The sequence below is a fragment of the Canis aureus genome, chromosome 9 (assembly GCF_053574225.1).
Source record: "Canis aureus isolate CA01 chromosome 9, VMU_Caureus_v.1.0, whole genome shotgun sequence".
In the NCBI taxonomy this organism is placed as follows: Eukaryota; Metazoa; Chordata; class Mammalia; order Carnivora; family Canidae; genus Canis; species Canis aureus.
Genome location: NC_135619.1, coordinates 66,311,926 through 66,336,589, shown reverse-complemented (window position 1 = coordinate 66,336,589; position 24,664 = coordinate 66,311,926). Strand labels below are relative to the sequence as shown.

The 24,664-nt window shown below is 50.7% G+C and overlaps 1 long non-coding RNA gene across 1 annotated transcript; it reads left to right on the top strand.

Annotated features, from left to right (window-relative positions):
• The first annotated feature begins 15,257 nt into the window (after nt 1-15,257).
• LOC144320188 (uncharacterized) lies at nt 15,258-24,413 on the top strand. Its single transcript, XR_013385750.1, has 3 exons — nt 15,258-15,375; nt 19,685-20,100; nt 24,174-24,413. It is a non-coding gene; the product is annotated as an uncharacterized LOC144320188 (long non-coding RNA).
• The last annotated feature ends 251 nt before the right edge of the window (nt 24,414-24,664 follow it).

Sequence of the window (24,664 nt, the reverse complement as noted above, 5' to 3'; positions counted from 1 at the left end):
TTTGGGGCGCCGGGGTGGCTCAGTCGGTTAAGCATCTGCCTTCAGCTCAGGTCAGGATCTCAGGGTTCTGGGATCAAGTTCTCATCGGGCTCCCTGCCCAGCGGGGAGTCTGCTTCTTCCCCTACCTTTCCCCCCTGCTCATGATTCTCTCAAATAAAATCTTTAAAATAAAAAAAAAAAAGAAAGAAAGAAACTCTCACTTTGTAATAGTTAGGCAAGGCTAAACTGCAGTGACAATTAGGCCCCCAAATTTTTCTATTATATTATGTTATTATACATCTTACATTAGTATATCATGTCATATATGTTACATAATATAATTTTGTTATGTAAACCATAAATCTATATCTCACTCTTTTGTGTAATATCCATGGTGGACATTCCTGGTCTTTTCCCCACCAGGTTGTTAAAGGATTCTGACTCTTTCCATCCTGGGGTTCCACCAGGAGTCTGGGGCAGGAGTCTGTAACTTTTTCTGTAAGGGGCCAGATGATAAATATTTTAGGCTTTGAGAATATCTGTCACTTAGACATTGTCTTCTTCTCCTTTTTCTTCTTCCTCTTCCTCTCCTTCCTGGTCCACCCCCCCCTTCTTCTTTACAACCCTTTAAAAATATAAAGCCAGTCTGGCGCAGTCAGAGAGGTGCATGTGACTCTTGATCTCGTGGTTGTGAGTTCGAGTCCCACGTTGGGTGTAGAGATTAAAGAAACAAACAAATATTTATTTATTTATTTATTTATTTATTTATTTATTTATTTTACAAATATTTTTTTAAAAAATGCAAAACCCATTCTTAGCTTGTGGGTCAGGCAAAAACTGTCCTACAGACCCCCTGTGGCCCACAGGCCTTAGCTGGCTGCCCCCAACCCTAGAGCCTCGGCAGTGGAAGGGAAAAGGAAAACCGGTAGACAACACTCACATTTTGAAGCCTTGGCCTGGCAGCTGCAAGCATCTTTTCGTCTCCTGCTCCGTTACGTGGCCCCAGGCCCACGGCCACACCAAGCTGGGCATCTGCACGGGAGGAGCAGGAGCCGGGGTTCTGGTCTCATTGGTACAGCCTCACCAGCTCTCATAAGGTTGCATGATGATCACTTAATGCATCTGTGAGTGTATCAGTTAGTTTTTGCTGTGTGACGAGCAGTCTTAGTGTCCGTAGGACCCTCTGACGAGGAACCACCATCTGCGCGCTCCAAAACCACAGAAATGTATTCTCTCACCATTCTGGAGCCCAGATGTCCAGCATCAAGGTAGCAGCAGGGCCTCACTGCCCCTGAAAGCTCTGGAGGACAATCCTTCCTTGCCATCTCCTAGCTTCTGGGGCCCTCCAGATATCCCGGGTGTCCCTTCCCTTGTGGCCATATCATCTGCCTCCGTCTTCACGTGGCCTTCTCCCTATGCCTCTGCCATGTTTCTGTATCCAGAGCTCCCTCTCCTTTTTCATAAAGACATCAGGAATTGGACTTAAAGCCCGCCCTCACCCGGGATGACCTGGTCTGAACTTGATCACATCTGCAAACACCTTGTTGGCGAATAGGGTCACGTTCACCAGTACTGAGGGTGAGAGCTTAACATACCTTCTTCAGAGACACAGCTCAACCCACCACCCCAGAACCCCCACCCTGTCCACCGCCGCCACATGACATGTGCCAGGCGGGCAGTGCACCCCTGCCAGAGGTCTCGGACTGCTGCAGGGAGCCACGCGGGTCTCAGTGACGGTGTCCTCTGGTTCATCGTTCCTGATCCTAGGTGGCGAGCACTCTGCCCCGGGAGCTGTGAAGGCCAGACTGGGTCTGTAAGTGACTCAACTGAAGGAACTTAATTCGTGTGCATGAACACACTGAGCGCTCCTGGGCTGGGCGCCAGGAACAGAGGTGATCACAGCCCGCAGGGGAGATCAACAATAAAGCCCCACAATTGCCTCAAAATGTGGTGAGCGCAGGCTAGAAGGGGATAAGCACAAAAGATTAATACAAAGCCAGAGGTGGGTGAGAGAAGGGTGGTTGGGGAAGGCTTTCTGAGTGGGTAGAGCGAGTGCACTAGATGGGGGGGCTCAGAGGTGGGTCTGGGCTGATGGTCCTGTTCATGGCTCAGGGGCAGTCACAAAAGCCAGGGAATGGACAGGCCCTGATGGAAGAAGGGAGAGGGCTGGGGGGATGGGGGAGAGAGACAGGAAAGGTGGAAGGTGGGCAGGCAGGAGGGGGAGGAAGAGACAGAATAAGCTAAAGGAATACAGTTCAAGCAGAGAGCAAAGCCAGCTGAGGACAAGTAATAAAGCACAAACGATGCCATGTGTTTTCAGTGAATTCAAAATTATATGTAAATACATTTAAAATAGACTCAGAGAACCCACGACAAACTGCCAACAGTGGGCAGCGGCTGGGGGGGGGGGTGTCCCTGGAATTAAAGGTGGGGGTGGATGAAGGGAATTCTAACTGTATCTGGAATGTTCTGTTTTCGTTTTGTTTTTTTTTTTTTTTTTTAAGATTTTGTCTATTCATGAGAGACACACAGAGAGAGGCAGAGACATAAGCAGAGGGAGAAGCAGGTTCCCTGTGGGGAGCCCCATGTGGGACTCGATTCCAGGACCCCGGGATCACGACCTGAGCCAAAGGCAGATGCTCAACCACTGAGACACCCAAGTGCCCCTGGAATGTTCTAGTTTTTTAAAGGATGGTATATGCATATACTGTTTCACTTCTTTGACATACATGGAGCAAGAGGGCTGAGAGAGCCAATATGCCAAAATGGTAGCAGCGGCCAGTTGTGGGTAGTGGCAATAGGTGGTGGCAGTGGTTTCATCTTTATTCTTAAAATGAGCATGTATCATCATTTAAAAAAAAATATTTATGTATCTGAGAGACAGAGAGAGCACAAGTGGGGAGGGTGTGGCAGGGCAGAGGGAACGGGAGAAGCAGACTGCCTGCTGAGCAGGGGGCTCCATCCCAGGACCCCAACATCATGAGCTGAGTCGAAAGCAGACGCTTAACCGACTGAGCCACTCAGGTGTCCCAAGCATGTATCGTTGTTTTGTTTTTTTTTTTTTTTTTAAGATTTTATTTACTTATTCATGAGAGAGAGAGAGAGAGGCTGAGACAGGGGCAGAGGGAGAAACAGGCTCCATGCAGGGAGCCTGATGTGGGACTTGATCCGGGGTCTCCAGGATCACTCCCTGGGCTAAAGGCGGCGCTAAACCGCTGAGCCACCCAGGCTGCCCGCATGTATCGTTTTTAGGAAGGAAGAAGAAGAGGAGGAGGAGGAGGTGAAGAAAAAGAAAAAGGAGGGGGGGGGGAGGAGGAGAAGGAGGAGGGGGAGGAGGAAGAGGGCTTTTCTTAAAAAAAGTCTGAAAGCAAAAATGCCAAAATGTCCCGTATTAACAGTGGTTCATTCAGAGTGGTGAGGCATGTGATATTCTCATTTTCCTATTAGTCGAATTTCCCCAAATTAAAATGAGGCAAAAGGCGGGGGCCAGAGCTGAAGGACCCCAGCATTTGGGGGAAGGCGAGCCCCCAGCAGCCCCACCACCCCGACTGGCTTCGTGGGTCTGGACAGCGCCTGCTTTTGGTAAAGGGAGGGGAAGGCAGAAAGAGGGGTGAACAGAATCAGGAAAGAAGAGAGGGGGGCGCCCCACGTGAGCGACCCCATCTCCAGGGCCGGGGAGGGCCTGCCTTGGGGCCCCTCACGCAAAGTCCTATTGAGGATAAAACCTCCCCTCTCCCCAGGTCCCACGAGGATGCACCTTTTCCCTTCTCTTGAGGCTTTTAGAAGAAAGAAGAGAAAGCCCGTCTTCTTCCATAGGCTTATCTCACTCCAGGGAATTCTCTGGGACGGAGAAAGGACCCCAGCGGCATTTGATTGCTGTGAAAAGCAGAAGAAGAGAAGCCCTGTCAGCTGGAAAGTGTCCTCGTGTCGGGGAAGGGTCCTCTCCTGCGGCCTCACGGCCTGCAACGACATTAGGCCGCCTGATTAAGTCAGCAACCCAGGGCCCCGCCACCCCTGCTCCTGCACTTACAGCCCCATTTTTCAATTATGCTTTAATTTGAGCATCTTCGAAAAATGCCTGGTGAACACAAGAGTCCAGGAGGAGAACCGAGCACGTTTCATCCTTGTCCTGTTTCTGTCCCCGTGAGGCCCACAAAGCCCGTATCCAGCCCAAGGAGTCTGGGATCGCTCCCCCCAAATCCTGACGTCCAGTCTTGAAAAAGAATTATGTGAGCCCTATCAACCCGTCATCAGTTGTCCCTAGTAATAATGCAGAAGACTTTTTAGAGCTCAGAAGATTCCCCAGAGATCTCAACCAGCCTCTTCTTCACTGATGAGCAGGGAAACTGAGGCTGAAACCGAGCCCTAACTTCCTTGGAGCCAAGCCAGACCCAACTCAGAGACTCTAGATTTCTAAACCGGAATCAAAAGGAGCAAACCCCTCAAATGGGTATTGGTGCCTCTGTCGCACCATCCCATCACCATAATGAATGGAGGGGCCTTTGCCGCCTGGAGGTGCAGGGATGGCTGCAGGTGGGGGGGCTGGTTGGGGGCGGGGAGGGGGTGTTGTCCTGGGTACCTGCTTGCAATTCCCAGAGTCGCCACCAGGTGGCCCCGGGCATCGCCAACCACAGCTTCCCGGTTCAAATGGCCTGGCTCCACTCCCAGGGGCAGTAAGAGTGCAGAATGCTCAGTGTTCCCCACTTTCCCCCCTCATTGATCAGCTGAGCACTGAAAAGTCAGGCCTCCGCTTTTTGGGAGGTGCAGGAGCCCAGGGGCCGGAGGGAGAGGCCCGCGTGCGTCCTGAGCCTGTCATCTCCTGTCTCGGAGCCTTGCCTTACCCTCCTGCGAGCAGGTGCGATACCAGTCACCTGCTTCGTAGAGCTATGATGATGATAATGGATGCTAAGCCCTGTGGGAATGACTGTTTAGAAGTTTCCAAATGCCAGCCTGCAAATCAGATCCCCTGGGAGCTTGTTAATAAGCATAACTCAGGGCCGCCCCTGCAGAGTCGGAGGGAGAAGGTTTGGAGCAGGCAAATCTATAGCGAGGTCCCTCTCTCCTCGCAGGCATCTCAACACGGAATCCTGGTGGGGGAAAAGGTGTCCCGACCCTCGGCCCTGGCCCAGAGCTCTCCCCACGCACCATGACACCTGCCGCACCAGGGAGTGCCATCTGGCAGGAGGCGGACCCGGAAACTGTTACGCCCCTGCCTGGAAAGCTGCGAGCCCGCAGTGGGACGTGGCACACGCTGTGTGCCCAGCGCTGTGAGGTGCCCAGCAAGGCAACTGTTACCAGCTATGGCCCAGAGCAGAGGTCAAGTTATTCCTGTACAAACATCAGGATTTCTAGAATGTCCTGGGGTGCAGTTAGCACAACCATGCAGAGAACTCGGTCCGATGCGTAGACTTGTGTCCTGCTGATGCTGCCCTGGGACAGTGGAAAAAAATAAATTCTTTGTGCTTCCAGGATTTAGGGAATGGCGCTCGAAGAAGAGGGCATTTGAGCTGGGTCTTTGAGGAGGCAAGAGGATGTTCCAGGAAGAGAGGGTGTGTAGGGAAAGGGACAGAGGCCTGCAAAAGGCTGATATTTGGACAGGGCTGGAGAGAAGGCAGCAGCAGTGGGTGATGGGATGGGAGTTGTGCAGAGACTGTTTTGGAAGCCTTGTGCCTTGGTGACCAGAGCCCCAAGACAGCCCCATGGGGAGGTGAACGTGGAGCAATGGGCCAGGGAAAGGGCTGACAAGAGGAGCCAGACTAATGGTAGGTGTCCGGTCTCAGGGACAGTGTCCTCTGCAGTGGCAGGCAGGGTGGACAGGAGAGGAGCAGGCGAGGAGGCGGGAGTGAGTGCAGGGAGCACAGGTGGCTCGGGAATGAGTGAAGCCAAGGGCAAGGTTCACTGAAACTCCAGGGCCACAGAGGGGCCAGCAGAGCAGGCCGTGAAGCATAACTGGGACTGACTCATTGCATGATTATGGACAAGTCCCTTCTCTCTCAGCCTTAGTTTCCTTATTTATGTAGTAGTAAACAAACAAACAAACAAAAAAAGTGGATGAGGTGGCCTCAAAAGGACATTCCAGACTTGTCTAACAGGGCATATCCTCGTTCTTTAAGAAAGACACCAACTAAAAAGAATGATGGGAACATCTACACTGCATATGGATCACTTCTGGACATGCCCTTGCCACCATCTGGAGAGTCTATTTCACATGAGTTCCAGCAAGGGCTGCTGCATACGGTTGCACAGGCTATGCACTGCACGACTCTAGGCACTGCTATCTCTTTAGACTAGAGTATGAGAGAACCGTGCTGTGTGCTGAGAGCATCCTGGCTATTCCACGGACATGCCACACCCAGCATCCTGAAAACTGTTCCCTAATATGATTGACGACAATATAAAAGCCCTGAATCAGGAAACCAGGGCCTGAGTTCTAGGGTGACCTGCCGTGTCACATGGCAAAACCGACCCCTCTCTGGGCCTCTGCCCCTTTCTCCATAAAGTAACTGGGACGAGTGGCCTCCGAGGCCATGTCCAGTGGCTATGTTCACACTGGCAGAACCACTCACCTCTGAGAACATGCAGCAGCTCCCCGATGGCTGATACAGAGGTCATGACCACTGCCAGGGTCCTCGACAGACTCTATCTAACACTGAAAGGGCCACGTGGCCTCTCCTGGCTGGCCCCTGTCTGCAACCCGGGAGCCGAGGCGCGTCTATGGGCCTCCGAGCTGCAGAACGGAGCTTCCTCTGGGCTCCATCCAACCCACACACACCCGGGAACCCCAGGGGACTCATTCTGTGCATCGACTGCTTCCTCCTGGCCGTGGCCGTGACCCAGGGCCTCGTGACTGCCTGGGCTGCCAGGCCGGCATCACGCATCCAGGCTGAGCGGTTGCTCAGGGCAGCACCTGACAGCTAAGGGGGGGGAGGGGAGATTCTTGCTGAAACTGTCATTATCTCCTTTAAATACTAAGAGTTGGAGCACCCAGGTGGCTCAGTAGTTGAGCGTCGGCCTTGGGCTCAGGCTGTGATCCCGGGGTCCTGGGATTGAGTCCCGCATCTCAGGCTCCCTGCGTGGAGCCTGCTTCTCTCTCTGTCTGTGTCTCTGCCTCTTTCTCTGTGTCTCTCATGAATAAATAAACAAAATCTTTAAAAATAAATAAATCTATAAGTGAAACATCTGGATTTGCTGCTAAGGAGAACAAACAGGACATTCATCTTGGGGACTCTAGCCCACGGATGGGGTTGATGGGATTCATTGCTTTGCAGGAACCTGGCCCCATTACAGAGCATAATTAACATAATGAGTAGCATTTCCTCCACACCTCAGTCTATGAAGCTCCTTTCCCTCATTCAGTCATTCAGCAAACACTGAGGGCCCACTCTGAGCTAGCTCACAGGGCCTGTGGACGTGAACCAGCACTCCTCAGAAGTGCTCAGCCTGCCTGGCTCCTAGCTCACTCAATTCTTACAGTCACCCAGTGAGACAGGAGTTATGCTCACCCCCATTTTGCAGAGTGGGAAACAGGACGGGAAGGTTAGGGGACTTATCCAAGATCCCACAGCTAACGGCCAAGCTAAACCTTGAAGGCAGGCAACAGACTCCAGTCCCCAGATTCTCTGTCACCCCACCAGGTGCTGTGGCCTGGGGCCAGCACCCTCCCTCTTCTCCAGGATCCCCGTCTGTGCAGAGAACGGGAGCCCTGGTTGGTGATCCAGCTCTGACGCGCACAGATCCTTTGATCCCAAGTCTCGGGCAGATTTGGCAAACAAAGGGGTTCAACTCAAAACCCAAGTTGCCAGATCTAGAGCTCTAAATCAGAGTAGGCCCTGCCTGACAAGCCAACTGGGGAAGCAGGTGTTGGGGCCAAGTTGGAAATACGCACAACTCACCCTTATAAGCTATAAACACACTGCGATCCGAGTCCGTGCTGTCCATCATCGGGCCTGGGAGTTGACGTCCACAGTTTCTGAGCCAAGTTTCAGCCCAGAAGCAGAAGTTCGTGTCGCCCACAGAGTCCTGCATGGCAAATCAGGTGCTGGGCAGGGAGAGGGGAGTGGGGGGCAGGACCCGGCCACAGCCCACGGAGGGTGAGAACTAGCGAGCCTCCACGACAGTGGGGGAGCTCGAAGTAACCCATCCACCTGGTCAGCGGCCTCTGCCCACGGAGCCTAAGTGCGGAGCACTGTGGTCAGGAGCAGGGGTGGTGGAGCAGAAGCGGCAGACTGCATGCTGGCCCTCCGGTCAGCGGGATGCTTGCCACTAGCCCTCCCCAAAGCCATCCCCACTCTCCAGGCTGTTCTGTGTCCTGGGAGGGTGATCACTGCTTCTCAGTGGTTTCCCCGCAAAGGTAGGTGCATGCACAGGATCGGGGTACCAGGGAGTGAGGTTGGGGTGTTTATTCCCTGGCTCTTTCCCTACCAAAGACTGCGGGGCCAGCCAGGCTGCTCTCTCCCACAGCCTCCACCCAGGCTTTGGTAACCTCTCGCAATCCTTGCCCCTCAGGCCTAGAGGTGACGATAGCTCCCAGGTGTTGTCAGCCCTGAGACACTGCCCTATCCCTTATAGATTTCCCTTAGCCCTGCCCATGACTTTGCTAATGTCCCCTTTCTCAAACCTGTGACCACTTTCACACGTGCTGGGATTTCTCCCAGGATGCTGGCGATGCAACCGTTACTGTGCATCATACTACCTAGGAACATCAACTTGGAGATGCGCTATTGTTTCTATTTCCCACTAAGAGTAAACCTCTGCCATAACAGTAGCACAAATGAGACCCTTAAACAGTGACACGTCAGGGGCGCCTGCTGGCTCAGTCAGTTAAGCATCTGGCCTCAGCTTAGGTCATGATGCCAGGGTCCTGGGATCAAGCCCATGTCAGGCTCTCTGCTTAGCGGGGAACCGGCTTCTCCCTCTGCCTTTCCCTCTCCTTGTGCTTTCTCTCTCTCTCTCTCTCAAATGAATAAATAAAAATTTTAAACATAAATAAATAAAATAAAATTTTAAAAACCAGTGACACTTTCCTGTCACTTTAAACTTTTTAATCCCAGGGACCCTTTGGGTGGCTCAGTGGTTGAGCGTCTGCCTTTGGCTCAGGTCATGATCCCAGAGTCCTGGGGTCGAGCCCTACATCAGAGTCAGCTTCTTCCTCTGCCTGTGTCTCTGCTTCTTTCTCTGTGTCTCTCATGAATAAATAAATAAAATCTTTTAAAAAAACTTTTTAATTCCATATTTATCTTAAAAACTGTTTTAGATTTATTTAGACTGAGAGGGTATTTTATTTCATTTTATTTTATTTTTTTATTTATATACATATTTAGAAAAAGAGTACAGGGGTGAGGTGGGGCAAGGGGAGAGGGAGAATCTTTTTTTTTTTTAAGACTTTTTTAAAAAGATTTTATTTATCTTAGAACTAGAGAGCATACAAGAGTAAGGGGAGGGGCAGAGGGAGAGGGACAAGCAGATTTCCCCGCTGAGCTCAGAGCCACATATGTGCTCAATCTCAGGGCCCTCAGATCATGACCTGAGCCAAAACCAAGAGCCAAAACCAAGAGAGCCAAAACCTGTTTAACTGACCGAGCCACCAGGCACCTGGAGGATTTTTAAAAATAATGTATCACTCTTGTACATGCATTAAAAGGAAAATGTAAGCAAAGTAAGTCAATTAAGGTATTAAGGTATTCCCTTCGCACTCAGATCTCACTCTCGCCTCCAGGTCATCACACCCTGTTTGTCCACATTGTACCACCTCTGGGCCATCAGGAGCACTGGCAATGCAACATTTCTTAAAGAAGTGCTCCGTTGTTGTCTCTGGGATTTTTTTCCTAAGCCACTGCCCACATTCTGCAAATTCTTGTGTGCGAATGTGGGCAATGCCAACTCTACGATGACTATCAACTGTCAGCATCAACTGTAAAGTGCATGCCCATTTCACAGATGATACAATGTGTCTGTCAGAATCAATGAAATATGAATTTTATTTATCTATTAATTTTTTAAAGATTGTATTTATTTATTCATGAGAGACACAGAGGGGGAGGCAGAGACACAGACAGAGGGAGAAGCAGGCTCCCTGCAGGGACCCCTATGCAGGACTCAATTCCAAGGCAGAGGCTCAACCACTGAGACACTCAGGCATCCCGAAATATGAATTTTAATTCCATTGACCTTAAGCAAGTCCATTTGCCTCTCTAGGCCTTTGTGGTTACATTTGTAACAAGGTATATTTGGCCAGCTTGATCAATAGATTCAATGTAATCCCAATCAATATGGCAACAGGTTATCTTGCAGATATCAATAAACTGGTTCTAAGGTTTATTCAGAAAGATAAAAGACCAAGAAGAGCCAACAACACCCTCCAGAAGAAAAAAGTCGGAGAACTGGTATTACCCAACATTGAGACTTACAGTAAATCTACAACAATCAAGATGGTGTGATCCTGGTGAAAAAATAGATAGATCAGAGGAGCAGCATAAGGATCCCAGAAATAGACCCACATGTATAGTCACCTGTTCTTCAAAGGAGCAGCGGCAATACAATGGGGAAAGGATAAGCTTTTAAACAAATGGCTCCAGGACAACTGGACATCCACATGAGAAAAAAAAAAAGGTCTGGACACTGACCTTACACTTTCTGTAGACACTAACTCAAAATGGATCATGAGGGGATCCCTGGGTGGCTCAATGGTTTAGCACCTGCCTTCAGCCCAGGGCGTGATCCTGGAAACCCAGGATCAAGTCCCACATCGGGCTCCCTGCAGGGAGCCTGGTTCTCCCTCTGCCTGTGTCTCTGCCTCTCTCTCTCTCTGTCTCTCATGAATAAATAAATAAAATCTTTTTTTAAAAAAAAAGGATCATGACTTAATATCAAACACAAAACTAGAGGCACCTGGGTGGCTCTGTGATTGAGCGTCTGCCTTCACTCAGGTCGTGAGATTTAAATTCAACACCAAAAGCACAATCCATGAAAGAAAAAAGAACTAGTAAATTGGACTTCATTAAAATTAAAAACCTGAGATTCCTAAGTGGCGCAGCGGTTTGGCGCCTGCCTTTGGCCTAGGGCGCGATCCTGGAGACCCGGGATCAAATCCCACATCGGGCTCCCGGTGCATGGAGCCTGCTTCTCCCTCTGCCTATGTCTCTGCCTCTCTCTCTCTCTGTGACTATCATAAAAAAAAAAAAAAAAATTTAATAAAATTAAATAAAAAACCTCTCTGTGAAAATAACAGTGGAGAGAACAAACACACAAGCTACAGATGGGAAGAAAATATTCACAAAACATGTTTTTTTTTTTTTTTAACTTTTTTACAAAACATGTTTCTGATAAAGGACTTATATCCATTATATATAAAGAACACTTAAAACACAGCAGTAAGAAAACAAACAACCCAATTCTAAAAATGAACAAAAGGTCTGAGCAGACATCTTTCCAAAGAAGATATACAAGGTAGTAAATAAGTATGTGAAGAGATGTTTACATCATGTGTCATCAGGGAAATGCAAATTAAAATGAGATACCAGGGCAGCCCCAGTGGTGCAGCAGTTTAGCGCCGCCTGCAGCCCAGGGCATGATCCTGGGGGCCCGGGATTGAGTCCCACGTTGGGCTCCCTGCATGGAGCCTGCTTCTCCCTCTGCCTGTGTGTCTCTGCCTCTCTCTCTCTCTCTCTCTCTCTGTGTCTCTATGAATAAATAAATAAAATCTTTAAAAAATAAAAATAAAAAAAATAAAATGAGATACCATCATGCACTCCTCAGAATAGCTCGAATCAGGACCATCAAAATCTGACAACATCAAATGCTGGCAAGGATGCAGAGGAACTCTCATTTATTGCCGGTGTGAATGCCAAACACCTTGGAAGACAGTTTGGTGGTTTCTTACAAAACTAAACAGGGAGGGGGTGTTTTAGGTCAGTAAAACTATTCTGTATGATACCGTAATGGTGGATACGTGATACTATACACTTGTCAAAACCCATACAATGTACGACAGAGCGAACCCCAATATCAACTACAGATTCTAGTTCATAGTAACATATCAAAACTGGCTCACCAATGTCAGCAAATGTACCACAAGATGTTAATAATAGGGGACACAGTGTGTGTGAGGGAGGCATATGGGAAATCTCTGCACTAGCTCCTCAATTTTCTGTAAACCCAAAACCACTCTAAAAAAATGAAATCCATTTACAAAAACAAGGAGGTGCATTTATATCTCCCTCCTTGGGCTGCTGTGAGGCTTGAATGAGACGACGAGGGACAAGCACTCGGTACAGGAGCTGATGTGCAAAAGGTCACCAACACCTGCCAACTGCTGAGGGTGCTGTAGGGCTGTTGGAGGAGCTGGGCTGGATTCTGTCCCAGGGGAAGACCATGGCTAAACACTCGGGGGCTTTCAGGATCTACGTAGACAGGGTCTGAATTTCAAAGAGCACTCTGTTTTGTAAGATGGTAAGAGTTGGACACAGCTCACCACATTAGGCTTAAGAGGCAGACATCAGGAGGGAATGATCCAAGCACAAAGAAGCAGGAAATGAGGGACTGGACCAGGTCAGGGAGCACTGGCTCTGGTGGCTCCAGCACCACAGACCTAGTCTCTGCTTTTATGGGGCTGGCATTCTAGAATGCGGCTCGCCATCGATAGAATGATACAGAACTTGTGTGGTTTTAACGGGAAAGATTTTTTTCAAAGATTTATTTATTTATTTGAGAGAGAGAGAAAGTGCAGTGAGGATAGGCCGAGGCAGATGGAGAGGGGGAATCTCAAGCAGACTCCCCTGCTGAGCACAGAGCCCAACTTGGGACACAATCTCGTGACCCTGAGATCATGAGCTGAGATCACAACCTGAGCCAAAGCCGAGCCCAACGCTCAACCAACAGCTCCACCCAGACACCCCAGTGGGAAAGCTTTTCCAAAATGAAATGGAGGGAGCAGCCAAGCACCTGGAATGAGCTGTTCGCTCAGTTGCACAGAAGCTTTAGATCCATCAGAGGAAGATTCTGGAGTTCTTGCTTTGGGTTCTCCCTTCCTCCCATCTTCCCCTCAGCACGCCGGTGGTGGCAGGGGTGGTGCTCACCCTCTGTGCTCCTCTGTTTAAGAATGCCACCGCAGGCACCGAGTCCCTTCTGCTCTCTGCTCTGAGAGTTGCAGATCATGGCCTCCTGGCAGTGTCAGTGGAGTGGGAACCTGCCAATAAGGATCCAGAAGCAACAGGGCTCTGGGACTTCCGAGGCAGCCTCTGACTCAGCTTGGCATCGGAGAAGGCTGGTGTCTTTCCCTCCCAAGTAGCATTTTGGTGCTTCAGTCAACTCTCTACCAACCCCATCCTGTCCACACCCTAGGAGTGCAACTCTGCACTGGCCTGTGACTTGCTTCCAAATAGGCTGTGGTGGATGTGACAGTGTCAGCTCTGACCCTAGACCTCGAGAGGTCTTGGGTGCTTTGGCTACCTCTCAGACCACTCTCAGCACCCTCCGGCCTGCATGGCACAGGCACATAGGTGACCCTGTGCAGCAGAGAATCCCCAGACACTTGTCCAGAAATCAGCCAACAGAAGAGCCCAGACAACATACGCATAGCCTGAGGAGAAATAATAATGGTTATTTCAAACTCCTAAAATGGGGATATTTTATGCCACCATAGCTAACTAACTCAGGTATATTTTCTTTTTCTAAGATTTTTTCCCCCTAGGTTTCTCTGCATGGCTATGATTATATGTATTGGGGCATATAACTGGGTAGCCAGGAATTTTCCATTTAGCTTCACATTCTACATTTTTTGTATAATCATCATTTTAATAATTGTTTAATAATACATGTTTACAACTAGGGGATGAGCAAACCATGACCTGAGGGGTAAATCCAGCCTGTCACCTGTTCCTACTAATAAAGGTATATCAGAACACAGCCTTGCTCATTAATTTATACACCGTCTATGGCTGCTTTTGAACTACGACAGGGGATTGAGTAGTTGCAACAAAGACCATATGGTTCCATGAGCTAAAAATATTTACTATCCGGCCCTTTTCAGAAAATATTTGCCAGCCTCTGTTTTAAACATGCTTTTGCCAAATTCTTTTCGAAACAATCATCACGGAAGAACTTCCTATATCCAGGACAGCACTCAGTGTTTGTTTTTTGTTTTAATCTTTGCACATTTTTAAAAAAGATTTATTTATTTATTCATGGGAGACACAGAGAGAGAGAGAGGCAGCGACACAGGCAGAGGGAGAAGCAGGCTCCATGCAGGGAGCCCCATGTGGGACTTGATCCTGGGACCCCAGGATCACATCCTAAGCCTAAGCCGAAGGCAGACACTCAACTGCTGAGCCCCAGGGTGTCCCTCTTTGCGTATTTTAAAGATAAGAAACCTGGTATCTTGTTTTGATTTGGGTGTCTTAGATTACTAGTAAGCCTGAGTATTTTTTCCACGTTTTATTTACTTCCTGGATTGTTTCTTTTGTGAATTCCCTATTCTCACTCATCTGCCAGAGGATAGTTCAGTTGTTTTGTTTACCAATTTATGTAAGCTCCTTATGTAATTAAAATAATGATCTTTAAAAGCCCAAAGACCAGATACGAGCCAATCAATCAATCAATCAATAAAGCATTAATCCACCTCTGTCGTAGGTGTCATAAATCCTGAAAACCTTTGCAGAGGCATTTCTGTCGTGTAGTCAGGTGACTTTGTGCAATGCCCTCAAGCTCCTGAACTCAGTTTCCTCATCTGCAAGACAAAAACAGAGTAATTTTTCCATGGTGTTCTCCTGGAAACAGTGAAAGCTGAAAAGCACTCGAGAAGAGAGAGGTGTTGTTGCTATCATTACTGCCCACGCAAATAACCAGTGGAAGACAAAGCATGGAATGCGTCCTGCCTGACTTTAAGGATGACATGGAGCCACGTGCATGGCCCCAAAGCCAAAGTCAGGATTCTCTGAGTTACGAGTGAGAAAAAGCCCAGCTCAAACAGGCGTAAGCAGAGGAGGAAATCTGTCGGCTTCGGTAACTGTAAAGTGCACGGTTGCAGGTACAGCCAGATCCAGGAGTCCAGACAATCATGAGCACTCGCCTACTTTCTCTCCATCTCTCGAGTCTGCAATCCTCTGGTTTGCTTTGTTTTCAGGAAGGCTCTCCCCTGAGGATGCCCACAGATCCTGGCTCGCACTCAAGCAGCCCAGTGACCCCAGCACAAAGAGCAGACTTCCTATTCAGTGCTTCTAGGAAAACTTCCAAGGCCAGACTCCAAACCAGCAGGGGTCACGTGTCCTTCTGGAGCCCAAACCCTGTGACCGGGGTGTGGCACCAGCTGATGGGCTAGGCCTGGTGGATGGAATCTCTGCCTGAGAATGGGCGAGGCCGGGACCTGAGGGAAAGGAGGAGCTGACGCCAGACCGAGGGGGCGTGAGTATGGACAGACACATCTCTGCAGGTGCCCGAGGGTCCGCACGGGGAGCCAGGGGGGCCAAGCATCATACGAAGGGGACACTGCTTCAGGCAGACCACTTCCCTGTTTATCTGTTCTGTAGACTGAGCTTGCTGTAAGATTGTGTTTGGGGACCAGCTGCTGCTGCTAAGTGAGTTTGGGCCTTCTTGATGCAGAAGGAAGCATATCCAGAGAAAAGGAAGGGGAGTCTCCCCATCCTGCGTTTTGCCAGTGGCCACCGAGGAACCAGCAGCAAGGCGACTCCGAGGAAGTGAGCATCACACTCTCAGAATGAGCATTTATTAGGCATCCACTGTGTGCTGGACCTGGGATTACAGCAAGAACAAGACACAGACCTATCCCCAGGGGGCTCACATTCAAACTGGGCAGACAGCAACACGGAAATAAGTATATACAGTCCTGCCTTATGGGGTAGTCCAGTGGGAAACCGCACGGGAAAATGTGAGAGGGTTAGGGGATACTTTAGCGAAGACTGCCAGGGAGAGGGCATCTTTGAGGAAGTGACATTGAGCTGAGAACCTTGAGAAGGAAACTCAAGAAAGGAGCATCCTGGCAGAGGGAGTAGCAGATGCAAAGGCCCCAGCGTGGGACAGTGCTCTGTGTCTTGGAGGAACAGATGCCGGCAGCTTTGGAGCATAGTAAGTAAGGGGGAGAGCAGATAAGGGTGAGCAAGGGGCCAGGTGATCAGGATTTTATGGGCTGTGGCAAGGAGGTCAGAGCACTGGTCCGGCACAGGGAGGAGGTAGCCGAGGAAGAGGGCGCAAGCTGGTTCTATGAGGCCAGAGCAAGGCCTGGCTCAAGAGGGTAGCAGTGACCAACGATAGGAAGACAGCTCCAATTCCAGCTCACTGAGACTTTTCCAGCAGTCAGTGCTGTCCTACCCTGGAATGGGTGTCCTGAAGGTAGTAAGCTCTCTGTCCCCAGAGGTATGCAACCAGGATACAATGACAGAAGGGGCTAGAATGCTGGGAGCAGAGGGCTCGGCAGAGGAAAACAGAACCAAACATGATAATAATGCTTAACAAAGTTTACAGTGGCAAAGGACCCACTTAAAACATTTTAGCAGCAGCCTGCTGCGATCAGAGCAATCTCTGGAAATGATTTATTTACATATAAAAATGAGACATTTCCCAACAGCCTCGAGACAGCCCCTGGGGTGAGGTTCTCATTGGACAGCGCCTCCCCGGGGCCAGGATGCTCGCCCCGAGTCGCCTCCAGCCTCGGCAGGGGGCTGATTGCCTCTCCAAGGGGAGGCGGGGGTGCCTGCCCTGCCAACATTCCAGAGAGTTACTTCTCCAAAATAACCTCACAGAAGCATTTAAATGTGCGACTGAGCATGAAGTACAGTCAACAATTTTATTCCAAGAATGCAAATGAATCCCCGAGGGGCCGGGAAGAGGTGAAACGCCCTGGTCCAGAAGCACCTTTTTTTTTTTTTTTTAAGGTTTGAGTAGGGCAGAGCAAATTCCACCCCCTCCAGCCAGAATTGGGGAAACTGAGGCTCCAGTGTTGCCTCGAGGTCACAGAGCCAGGAAAAGGCAGAGTGGGCTGGATCGTGGCTGCCAGATGCTTTCTACCCTGCATAGAATTACCCCATTAGGTCTCTATTCCTGCGCACTGAGCACACCTCCCCCCTCCCCCCCCCCCCCCCCCGCCCCATGCAGGCAAGTAGCCCCGAAGGACAGGTGATCAGTCATTCTGTGGAAGGGAATCGCTCAGTGAACTTCCGCTGAGTCCACGCTGGTCACCGGTGACCAGGGGGGAGGGGTGGCCAGTGCTCTCAGCGGCATCTGCTGGGACCTCCTCTGGATGCTGCAGTCTGGCCTGGGTCCCTCCTCTCCCGAGGCTCCTCCTGGACCCCCTCGAGGGCCTGCCTATGTCCCTGTCCTAGTACTAATTAGCCTGGGGACACAACGGGGCACCGGAGGTAGGGGTGCTCGGCTTCCCTTTCTCTGCTGGAGCAAACTGCCTGGTTCCTCATTCCCTGGGGAATTATAACTCACTTTAAACAAGAAGGCGGATGGCTTCGTGGCTGCCTCCTCCAGCCTAGCAGTTTAGCACCACCTGACTTCCAATTAACATCATCAAGTTTCCCCTGACACCCGCCTCCTTCCAGATGCAAAAAAAGTTTGCTCAAGGGCAAGGCACATTTTTGCACATCCGTCAGCCATTGATTGAATACACATTGATTACCACCCACTCTGAGGCCAGTTCCTATATGATAATGGTTAGCGCTGGTGGCCAGCCAGTCCTGGGGGTGGGGGCGTGACACCCCTACTACAGACCAGGAGACCAGGCTCTGGGGGAGGCTCAGTAACCAGTGCAAGGCTGCTGCTCTGTGAGCCCTGGAGATAAGGTTTAACCCAAGACTGATCTCAGAGCCTGGCTGCAGCAGGGATGTCAGGGCTCCCGTGGTTAGAAGATCTATGAGAAGCCCCTGATAAGGGTCACCGAGCTCTACAAATGTCAACCGTCTCTGTTACTGGAGGTGCAGGTGAAGAGGTGCTGAGTTACACAGGTCACATCCCTCTAGAGCTTAGAGAATGACATGGAAGCGATGCGGTGGCCCCATGGACTCCACCATAAGACAGGCAGAGGTATCATGCCCCGGGGGTTACAGGAAGCACGGGTTCTGCCAGCAGAGGGAACCCAGGAAGGCTGCATGGAGAAGGGGGCTTAGGCTGGCCTGTTAGGATGGGGGAATTTCAGTGGGAACAATTCCTGCCTAATCCTAATGTGCAGAGAAGGGGTTCCGGGCTGGCACTCTGTCTTCCGGCCTTCGCCGTTTCCATGGGCAGAGCCTGCCACCCTCCCTGGTGGCCCTGAGGTCAATCCCCCAGTCGTTGCTGCTCCTACCCCAGAGCCCTCCAGGGGCCTGAGGACACACAGAGTGCCGGGGCTCTGCTCTTTCCCTGAGTGCAGCTTAGTTACTCCCCTCTTCTCCGCCGCTCTGAATGGAGTGTGAGCCTCCTGAGAGCAAGGACAGGTCTCTCCCTGTACTGCAGGTGTCCCGTGGCCTTTGCACCATCACTCCTCCTCCTTCCTGCTAGACACCCACCCCCGCCACGTGGCACCGACAAAAACCCCTTATGACCCTGAATCCAAACCAAAGGGTTCTGGGGTTGGAACAAGTCCCATCTTCCCTCCAGAGCTCCTGGAAGGATCAGGCGAGATGATTCGGGTTGGAGCCCTTCTGAAAAGTACAGAGCCCTCAGACTCTCTACACAAGCACGCACAGGAAATGGGGTTTTTTTGGGGGGGGGGTTCTTGGGGGGAGAGGGGCAGAGGGAGAGAGAATCTTAAACCAGCTCCATACCCATCAAGGAGCCCAGAGCCCAGCTGGGGCTCTATCTCACGACCTGAGCCAAAATCAAGAGTCAGACCCTTAAGGCTCTGAGCCTCCAGGTGCCCCAGGAAATGTTTGTTTTAATGAACTTTAAAATACTGGAATCCTTTGCTTGCTCTTTGCCTATGGAAAGTTTGGTTTTGCCAAATCCCCTAGAGCATGAGCTCTTGAATTAACCATCCATTCACTAAAAAACTGATGATTAATTATCAATCAGATAGCCCCGATTAAGTGTCATCTATGTGTGCCATGGCCTGGAGGGGAATGCAGCCCTGCCCCCTTTGAGGAGCTCACAATCTCAAGAGGACGGGGCAGCTGGCCCTGGGGTCAGAGAAGAGGTAGTCACTCGGCCTGAGGGTGGGGGAAGGCAGCTGGGGGCCAGGACATCCAGGCTGGGTCTTAAAGGAAGAGTAGGAGACACCAGGGAGGAAGAGAAGACAGAGGGACAGCTTGAGCAAAGCTTGGAGGAGCAGGAGAGCGCGGGCGGGGCTCTCAGGAGCCCGGGCTTCCCTTCCTCACTTGTACGGAGCCTTTTCCCTTTGTAATATTTGTCAGCCAAATAAGTGCATATATAATCATATCGAATTTTCTATTCAGGATTTTGTTTCTTTCCTTAAAGGAATTCCCCAGGCTATATTTCCAGCCCCACCGCGTTCCTAGAAATGCGTGTGGATCCGCCCTGCACAGAAACCTTGTGTCATACCAGGAAGCTGGGCTTGGGTCTCAGACTTGGCATATCCAGAATGAAACCCTCCGTGCACCCTCCAGATCTCTAACCAGCCCCTCCCCATGCAGTAAATGTGAGCTCAGGCCAGACCTCGGGGTCATCCAGGTGCTCAGGCCAGACTTCGGGGTCATCTCTGTGCCCCCTCCCACCCTATTGTCAACCTCTAGGAAGTCTTGTCTGTTCTGTGTTCCAGAACTGCCCGGTCCATCTACCCTGAGCATCCCCCCAGCTCTCCACCACACCCGTACATCCACACTGCTTCCTCCAAGATCGGAGCCACCTGGATTTTTCTCCTGAGCTCCTGCCATGGCCTCTGTAGCCACTGCCCATTTCCCTTCCTGCCTCTGGCTCAGATTCTGTTTATGACTAAGCCATTCATCAAAAAGCCAAAAAGCACCAGCCACCCAGACACGTGGCTTCTCCCCCACCTCCACCTGCCTGTCCCCCAGCACTGACCCCAGAGCACAGGACACCTGGCTACCTCCCCCCAGAGTCCTGCACCGCACCTGTTTCAAATGAGGAACTTCTCAGCAGACTCATCACCCTCATCCACACCAGAGAGAGAACCACCTCCTCCCCGCCCTGCCTGTTGTCCAGACGTGAAATAAGGTAATGGGTATAAACTTGTTTATTCAAGTTGTGCAAATATAAGAGATCAAGATCCAAAAACATTTATGAGGGCTGCTGAACACAAACACGTTGGCATAAGCCCTCTGCTGGCAGCAGCCAGGTGGGTGGCAACAGTCAAATAAACCACTTTGCTGTTGTGTTCAACATTTCTGAGCCCGCAATTTGCCAGGCCAGGTGCCAGACCAGCTATGGGGGACCCACGACGAGGAAGGCAGAGTCCCCACTCTCGGGTGGCAGGACAGAGTTTGCAGACATGGAGGTGGAAGGGGCTGGCTCTAAATATATCACAAAGTCGAAGGAGCAGCGCTTCTGCGTGATCAAAGCCCCCTAAGGAGCATAAGTGACTCATCCTGGCCATCTGCACTTGCCTGCCACCTCCTTCACACTGCTTCCACCCTGGCTGCCCCATATTTAACCTGAGGAGATGGGGAAGCAGTCCAGGATTGGTGGTGGGAGTGCACGCGTACCCATGCCCATCCCCCCCCCCCCCCCCCCCCCCCCCCCCCCCCGCCCCAGTCCTCTGCCTGGGATCCAAGGAGCTCTGGCACCCTGCCTTCAGGCGCTGCTCCTCCCGGCCCCTCTCTCTGTGCCTGCTGGGATGGGTTGGTGGCTCCAGCTGGAATGCCTTCCTCACTTCACTGCCCCTCCTGACCCCCCACTGAGCTCCACCTCCTCTTTTGCAAAACTCATCCTCAAGTCTCCAAGTGGGCGGGCTGGGCTTCCTCTGGTCCTCCCGTGAGCATTCTGTCAAAAATCATAATTTCTCGATTTGCTTGTCAACTCATGCCCAGGACAAACACAGGGGAAAGGCCTAACTCACCCCTGGGTCTCCAATACCAAACAGAGCCTGGCATGTGGTAGGTGCTCAGTGAACGTTTCATGAAGGGATGAATGGGTGGGGAAGCATCCCTGCCGGCTTTCTGTGGGTGAGGCCGTACTCATCTTCTCACCACATTCCTCTAAGGCTGGGAACTATGTTTCCCAGATTCCTCTCTGTCATGGGTTAAATTGTGTCCCTCCCCCCAAACCTGTATGTTGAAGTCCTAACCCCCAATATCTCAGAAGGTGACCTTATGTGGGATTAGAGGGCTTACAGATGTAATTACTTAGGATGAGGTCATGCTGGACCAGGGGAGGCCCCAATCCAATATGACCTTCTAAAAAGGGGACATTTGGGCACAGACATGCACTCAGGGAGAACACATCGTGAAGACAAAGACAGGGATCGAGGTGATGCTTCTACAGCCAAGGATGCCAGAGATTGCCTGCAAACCCCCAGCAGCTCGGGGAGAGGCCTGGAGCGTGTTCTTCACTCCCACCCCCTCACCCCAGCCTCAGAAGGAACCAGCCCCATCGTCGACACCTTAATCTTGGACTTCTGGCCTCCAAGACTGTGGGACAATACATTTCTTTTGGTTAAGCTGCCAGCCTGGTGCTGTTCCTACAGCCCAGAGAACTGAGGCAGCTTCTGGTTGGGGCTTGCCAGTGTCACCAGCTCTCTTGCAACTGGGAGGTACAGTTACTCTTGGGAGGCCGTGGAGGTTGGGGCCAACCACTCCCTTAGATGCAGGGCTTCTCTGACCACCTCATGAGCACTGTCTGTGGGGACCCCCACACCTAGTCGCTCCCCTGCTCTGGGGCCTTTGGGCTGAGGTTTGGTGACTGTGTCACCAGAGCCTCCAGAGGCCCCAGCTCTCCCCAGGCTCTGCAAAACTCCCCTCCTCCACTGCAGCCCTGTTCCCGAGCCACTTGGCAGTAGCTGTTTTCCTGACCAAATGCAGACTGATCCAAACTTCAGGATGCCGTGACGTGGGCACTGTTGCTGGGCCAGATTCCTGCCAGATGCCACCCTCACTCCCTAAGGTGATGCAGTCTGCATCAAAAAGTCAATGAACGGGCCACCAGGAGTGTTTGCTCATGGTGACAGTCATGGTGACAGGCATACTGATGGATGAGTTTTCATCTCTCAGCTGTTACTGTGACCCCCGGTCATGCCGACCCGAGAGAGCCCCCTTTCCGGGGCGACCCCGTCACTCACCCAGCAGAAGCAGGTGCTGCGTCCTGAAACCACCCTGTCTGCTGCCTGCAAAGCTGGAAGGGCTGAGAGAGCTTTCCTAGGAATGTGTGGGGACCAGCCACAGATGCCACGTGGGCTCGAGGGTGGCACGTGCCACGACCTCCCCTCAGATTGCAAGCACACTCTGCCACTCACCCTGATTGGTCCTGGAAGAAGCTTCCAAGAACCAAGCCGTCAGGCGTGTCCCTGGTGAGGAAGGACCTGTTTTAACAGATACCTCAAAAGCCTAGAAACTCAGAAGGATCCTAATGAATCTAACACAAAGCTCCCAAGGGATCCTCAGACTCTGAAGCGTCCACACTGGTCTTTGGCCTCCCTTCTACCATCTGCACGTCCCTCCACCTGCAGGGCATCCCAGAACCTGGCCCCCAAACATTGTATTCCTCCCCTTCCTCCACACTCTTGCACTCATGTTTCTGATCACCTTGTTAAGCTATAGGTCAAGAGGCAATAGTACCAATCCCCACTTCCTAAAGGGGAAACGGAGCCCCAGAGGGGCTAAGCATCACACAGGGAGTAAGTGGTGAAGTTGAGGGCGGGCTTCTACTTCCAACATCAGAGCAGGAATTTTCAAGCTTTAAAGAGGGGGTAACTCATGCTCAAAATGCAGATTCCTGGGCCCTGCACCCAGTGGTTTTGATTCAGCGGCTCTGGCTGAGCCTCTGGCTGAGCCTCTGGCTGATCCTCAAGAACAAACACTCCAAGGCCCTATTCCGGTTAAGACCCCTTTATTGTGATGGCTCAAATCCCACGTCCTCCACTCACCAACCATAAGACACTGGATGAGACATTTAACCTCTTCTGGTCCTGATCTTCTCCTCTGTAAAATGGGGAGCATGTTGGGACCTGCTTCAGAGCTGTTATGAATTTGAAATGAGTTCATGTACAGAAAATACTCGGAACAATGCCTACATGGTAAGCCTTTGACAGCTATTAAGCTGTCTTTATTATTACAACCATTCATGTGGTTGTTATTACGGTGTTATTATTTCCAGGGGTGCCTGCCTTGTCTATACAATAAAATTCTAAACTTCTGAAGTATGCAGAGCTTAGCGCAGGCTGGAATATGCAGAGGATAATAAATACTCATTGAATGTGTAAATTAATCATTAAATGCACAAGTAATCACATCTTGTGATTAATATATGAGGGAATAGACCATAATGATCAGAGCAACAACATTAAATAATAGTATTATTGATCACTTGTTGATCACTTAATACATGCCACAATTCCATTTCTCATTGCAATGAGAAAATCGAAACATAAAGAACTTTAGCAATTTGTTCATGTTCTTGAGCTACTGAGTACTTGACCTGGTATTTTACTCCAAATTTTCTAGCACAAGAACCCGTGCTCTTCTTTTTTATTTTTTTATTTTATTTTTGTTTCCTCTGAAAGAGAAAGCAGGGTAGAGGGGCAGAGGGAGCCAGAGACAAGCAGACTCCCCGCTGAGTGGGGAGCCTGACTCAGGGCCCAATACCACGACCCTGAGATCGTGACCTGAGCTGAAACCAAGAACTGGACACTCACCTGAATGAGCCACCCAGGAACCCCGAACTCATACTTTTCTTAACCACAGCACTGTGTTGGTTTTCTCTTATTAAACCTGAAGAAGTTGCTAGCTAGCAGTTAGTGGAAAAGTTGCTAGAAGTTGCTTGCTAGCCTTTCCAGGGGAGTAACTGAATCTTGTTCAACTTTATTTACCTAGCGCCAGGCAAAGAACTTAAGATAAAGTAGACACTCAAGGAGATGAGTATTTGGTGTGTTTGCATGGACGGATGGGGGGATGGATAGGTAGGATGATGAGTGGATGGATAAGTGGAGGGAGCAGATGGGTGAATGAATAAGTTTCCAATTAGATGGGTGGCTGAGTAGATGTGTGTGTGGGCAAATAAGAGTATGAGTAAGTTGAAGGATGGGCATGTGGCTGAGTAGGTGGCGTGAAAGAGTACCCTCTTCATTTATTCCGCAGAGTGACACTCAAAGATCCCTGAGACAGGGATATGTGGACAACAGATGTGCATTTGGAGATGAAAGAGACTGAGAAATCATTGCTGGCAGAGCTGTTCCTGGAAGGGAGATGAAGGCGAGAAGGCACATCTGGGTTACAGGAAGAGGCGGCCCCTCATTCAACATCTTTAGCCTAGGAGGGCCCAGGGCTCCGCACTGAAGGCATTAATTGGATTTCATTAAAGTGAAATAGATTTCCTAGCCCGGGAAGAGCTGGTCCATTAATTTCACACATGCTCTACTGGAAGAAGCCATGAGGAGGGACGGGCAGCCCCAGCCTACCGAGGCTGAGATCGGAGCTGGGAACATGGCAGTTTGGTGCAGTGCTTGGGCTCTGAGCACCTGTTCTGTGCCAGTGCTGAGGCTGGACATTGGGTGAGCAATGATGAAGCAGATGCAAGCACTGCCCCCAGTAACTCCATCTCGGAGGAGGCAGCTGCAGGAGGCAGGGCA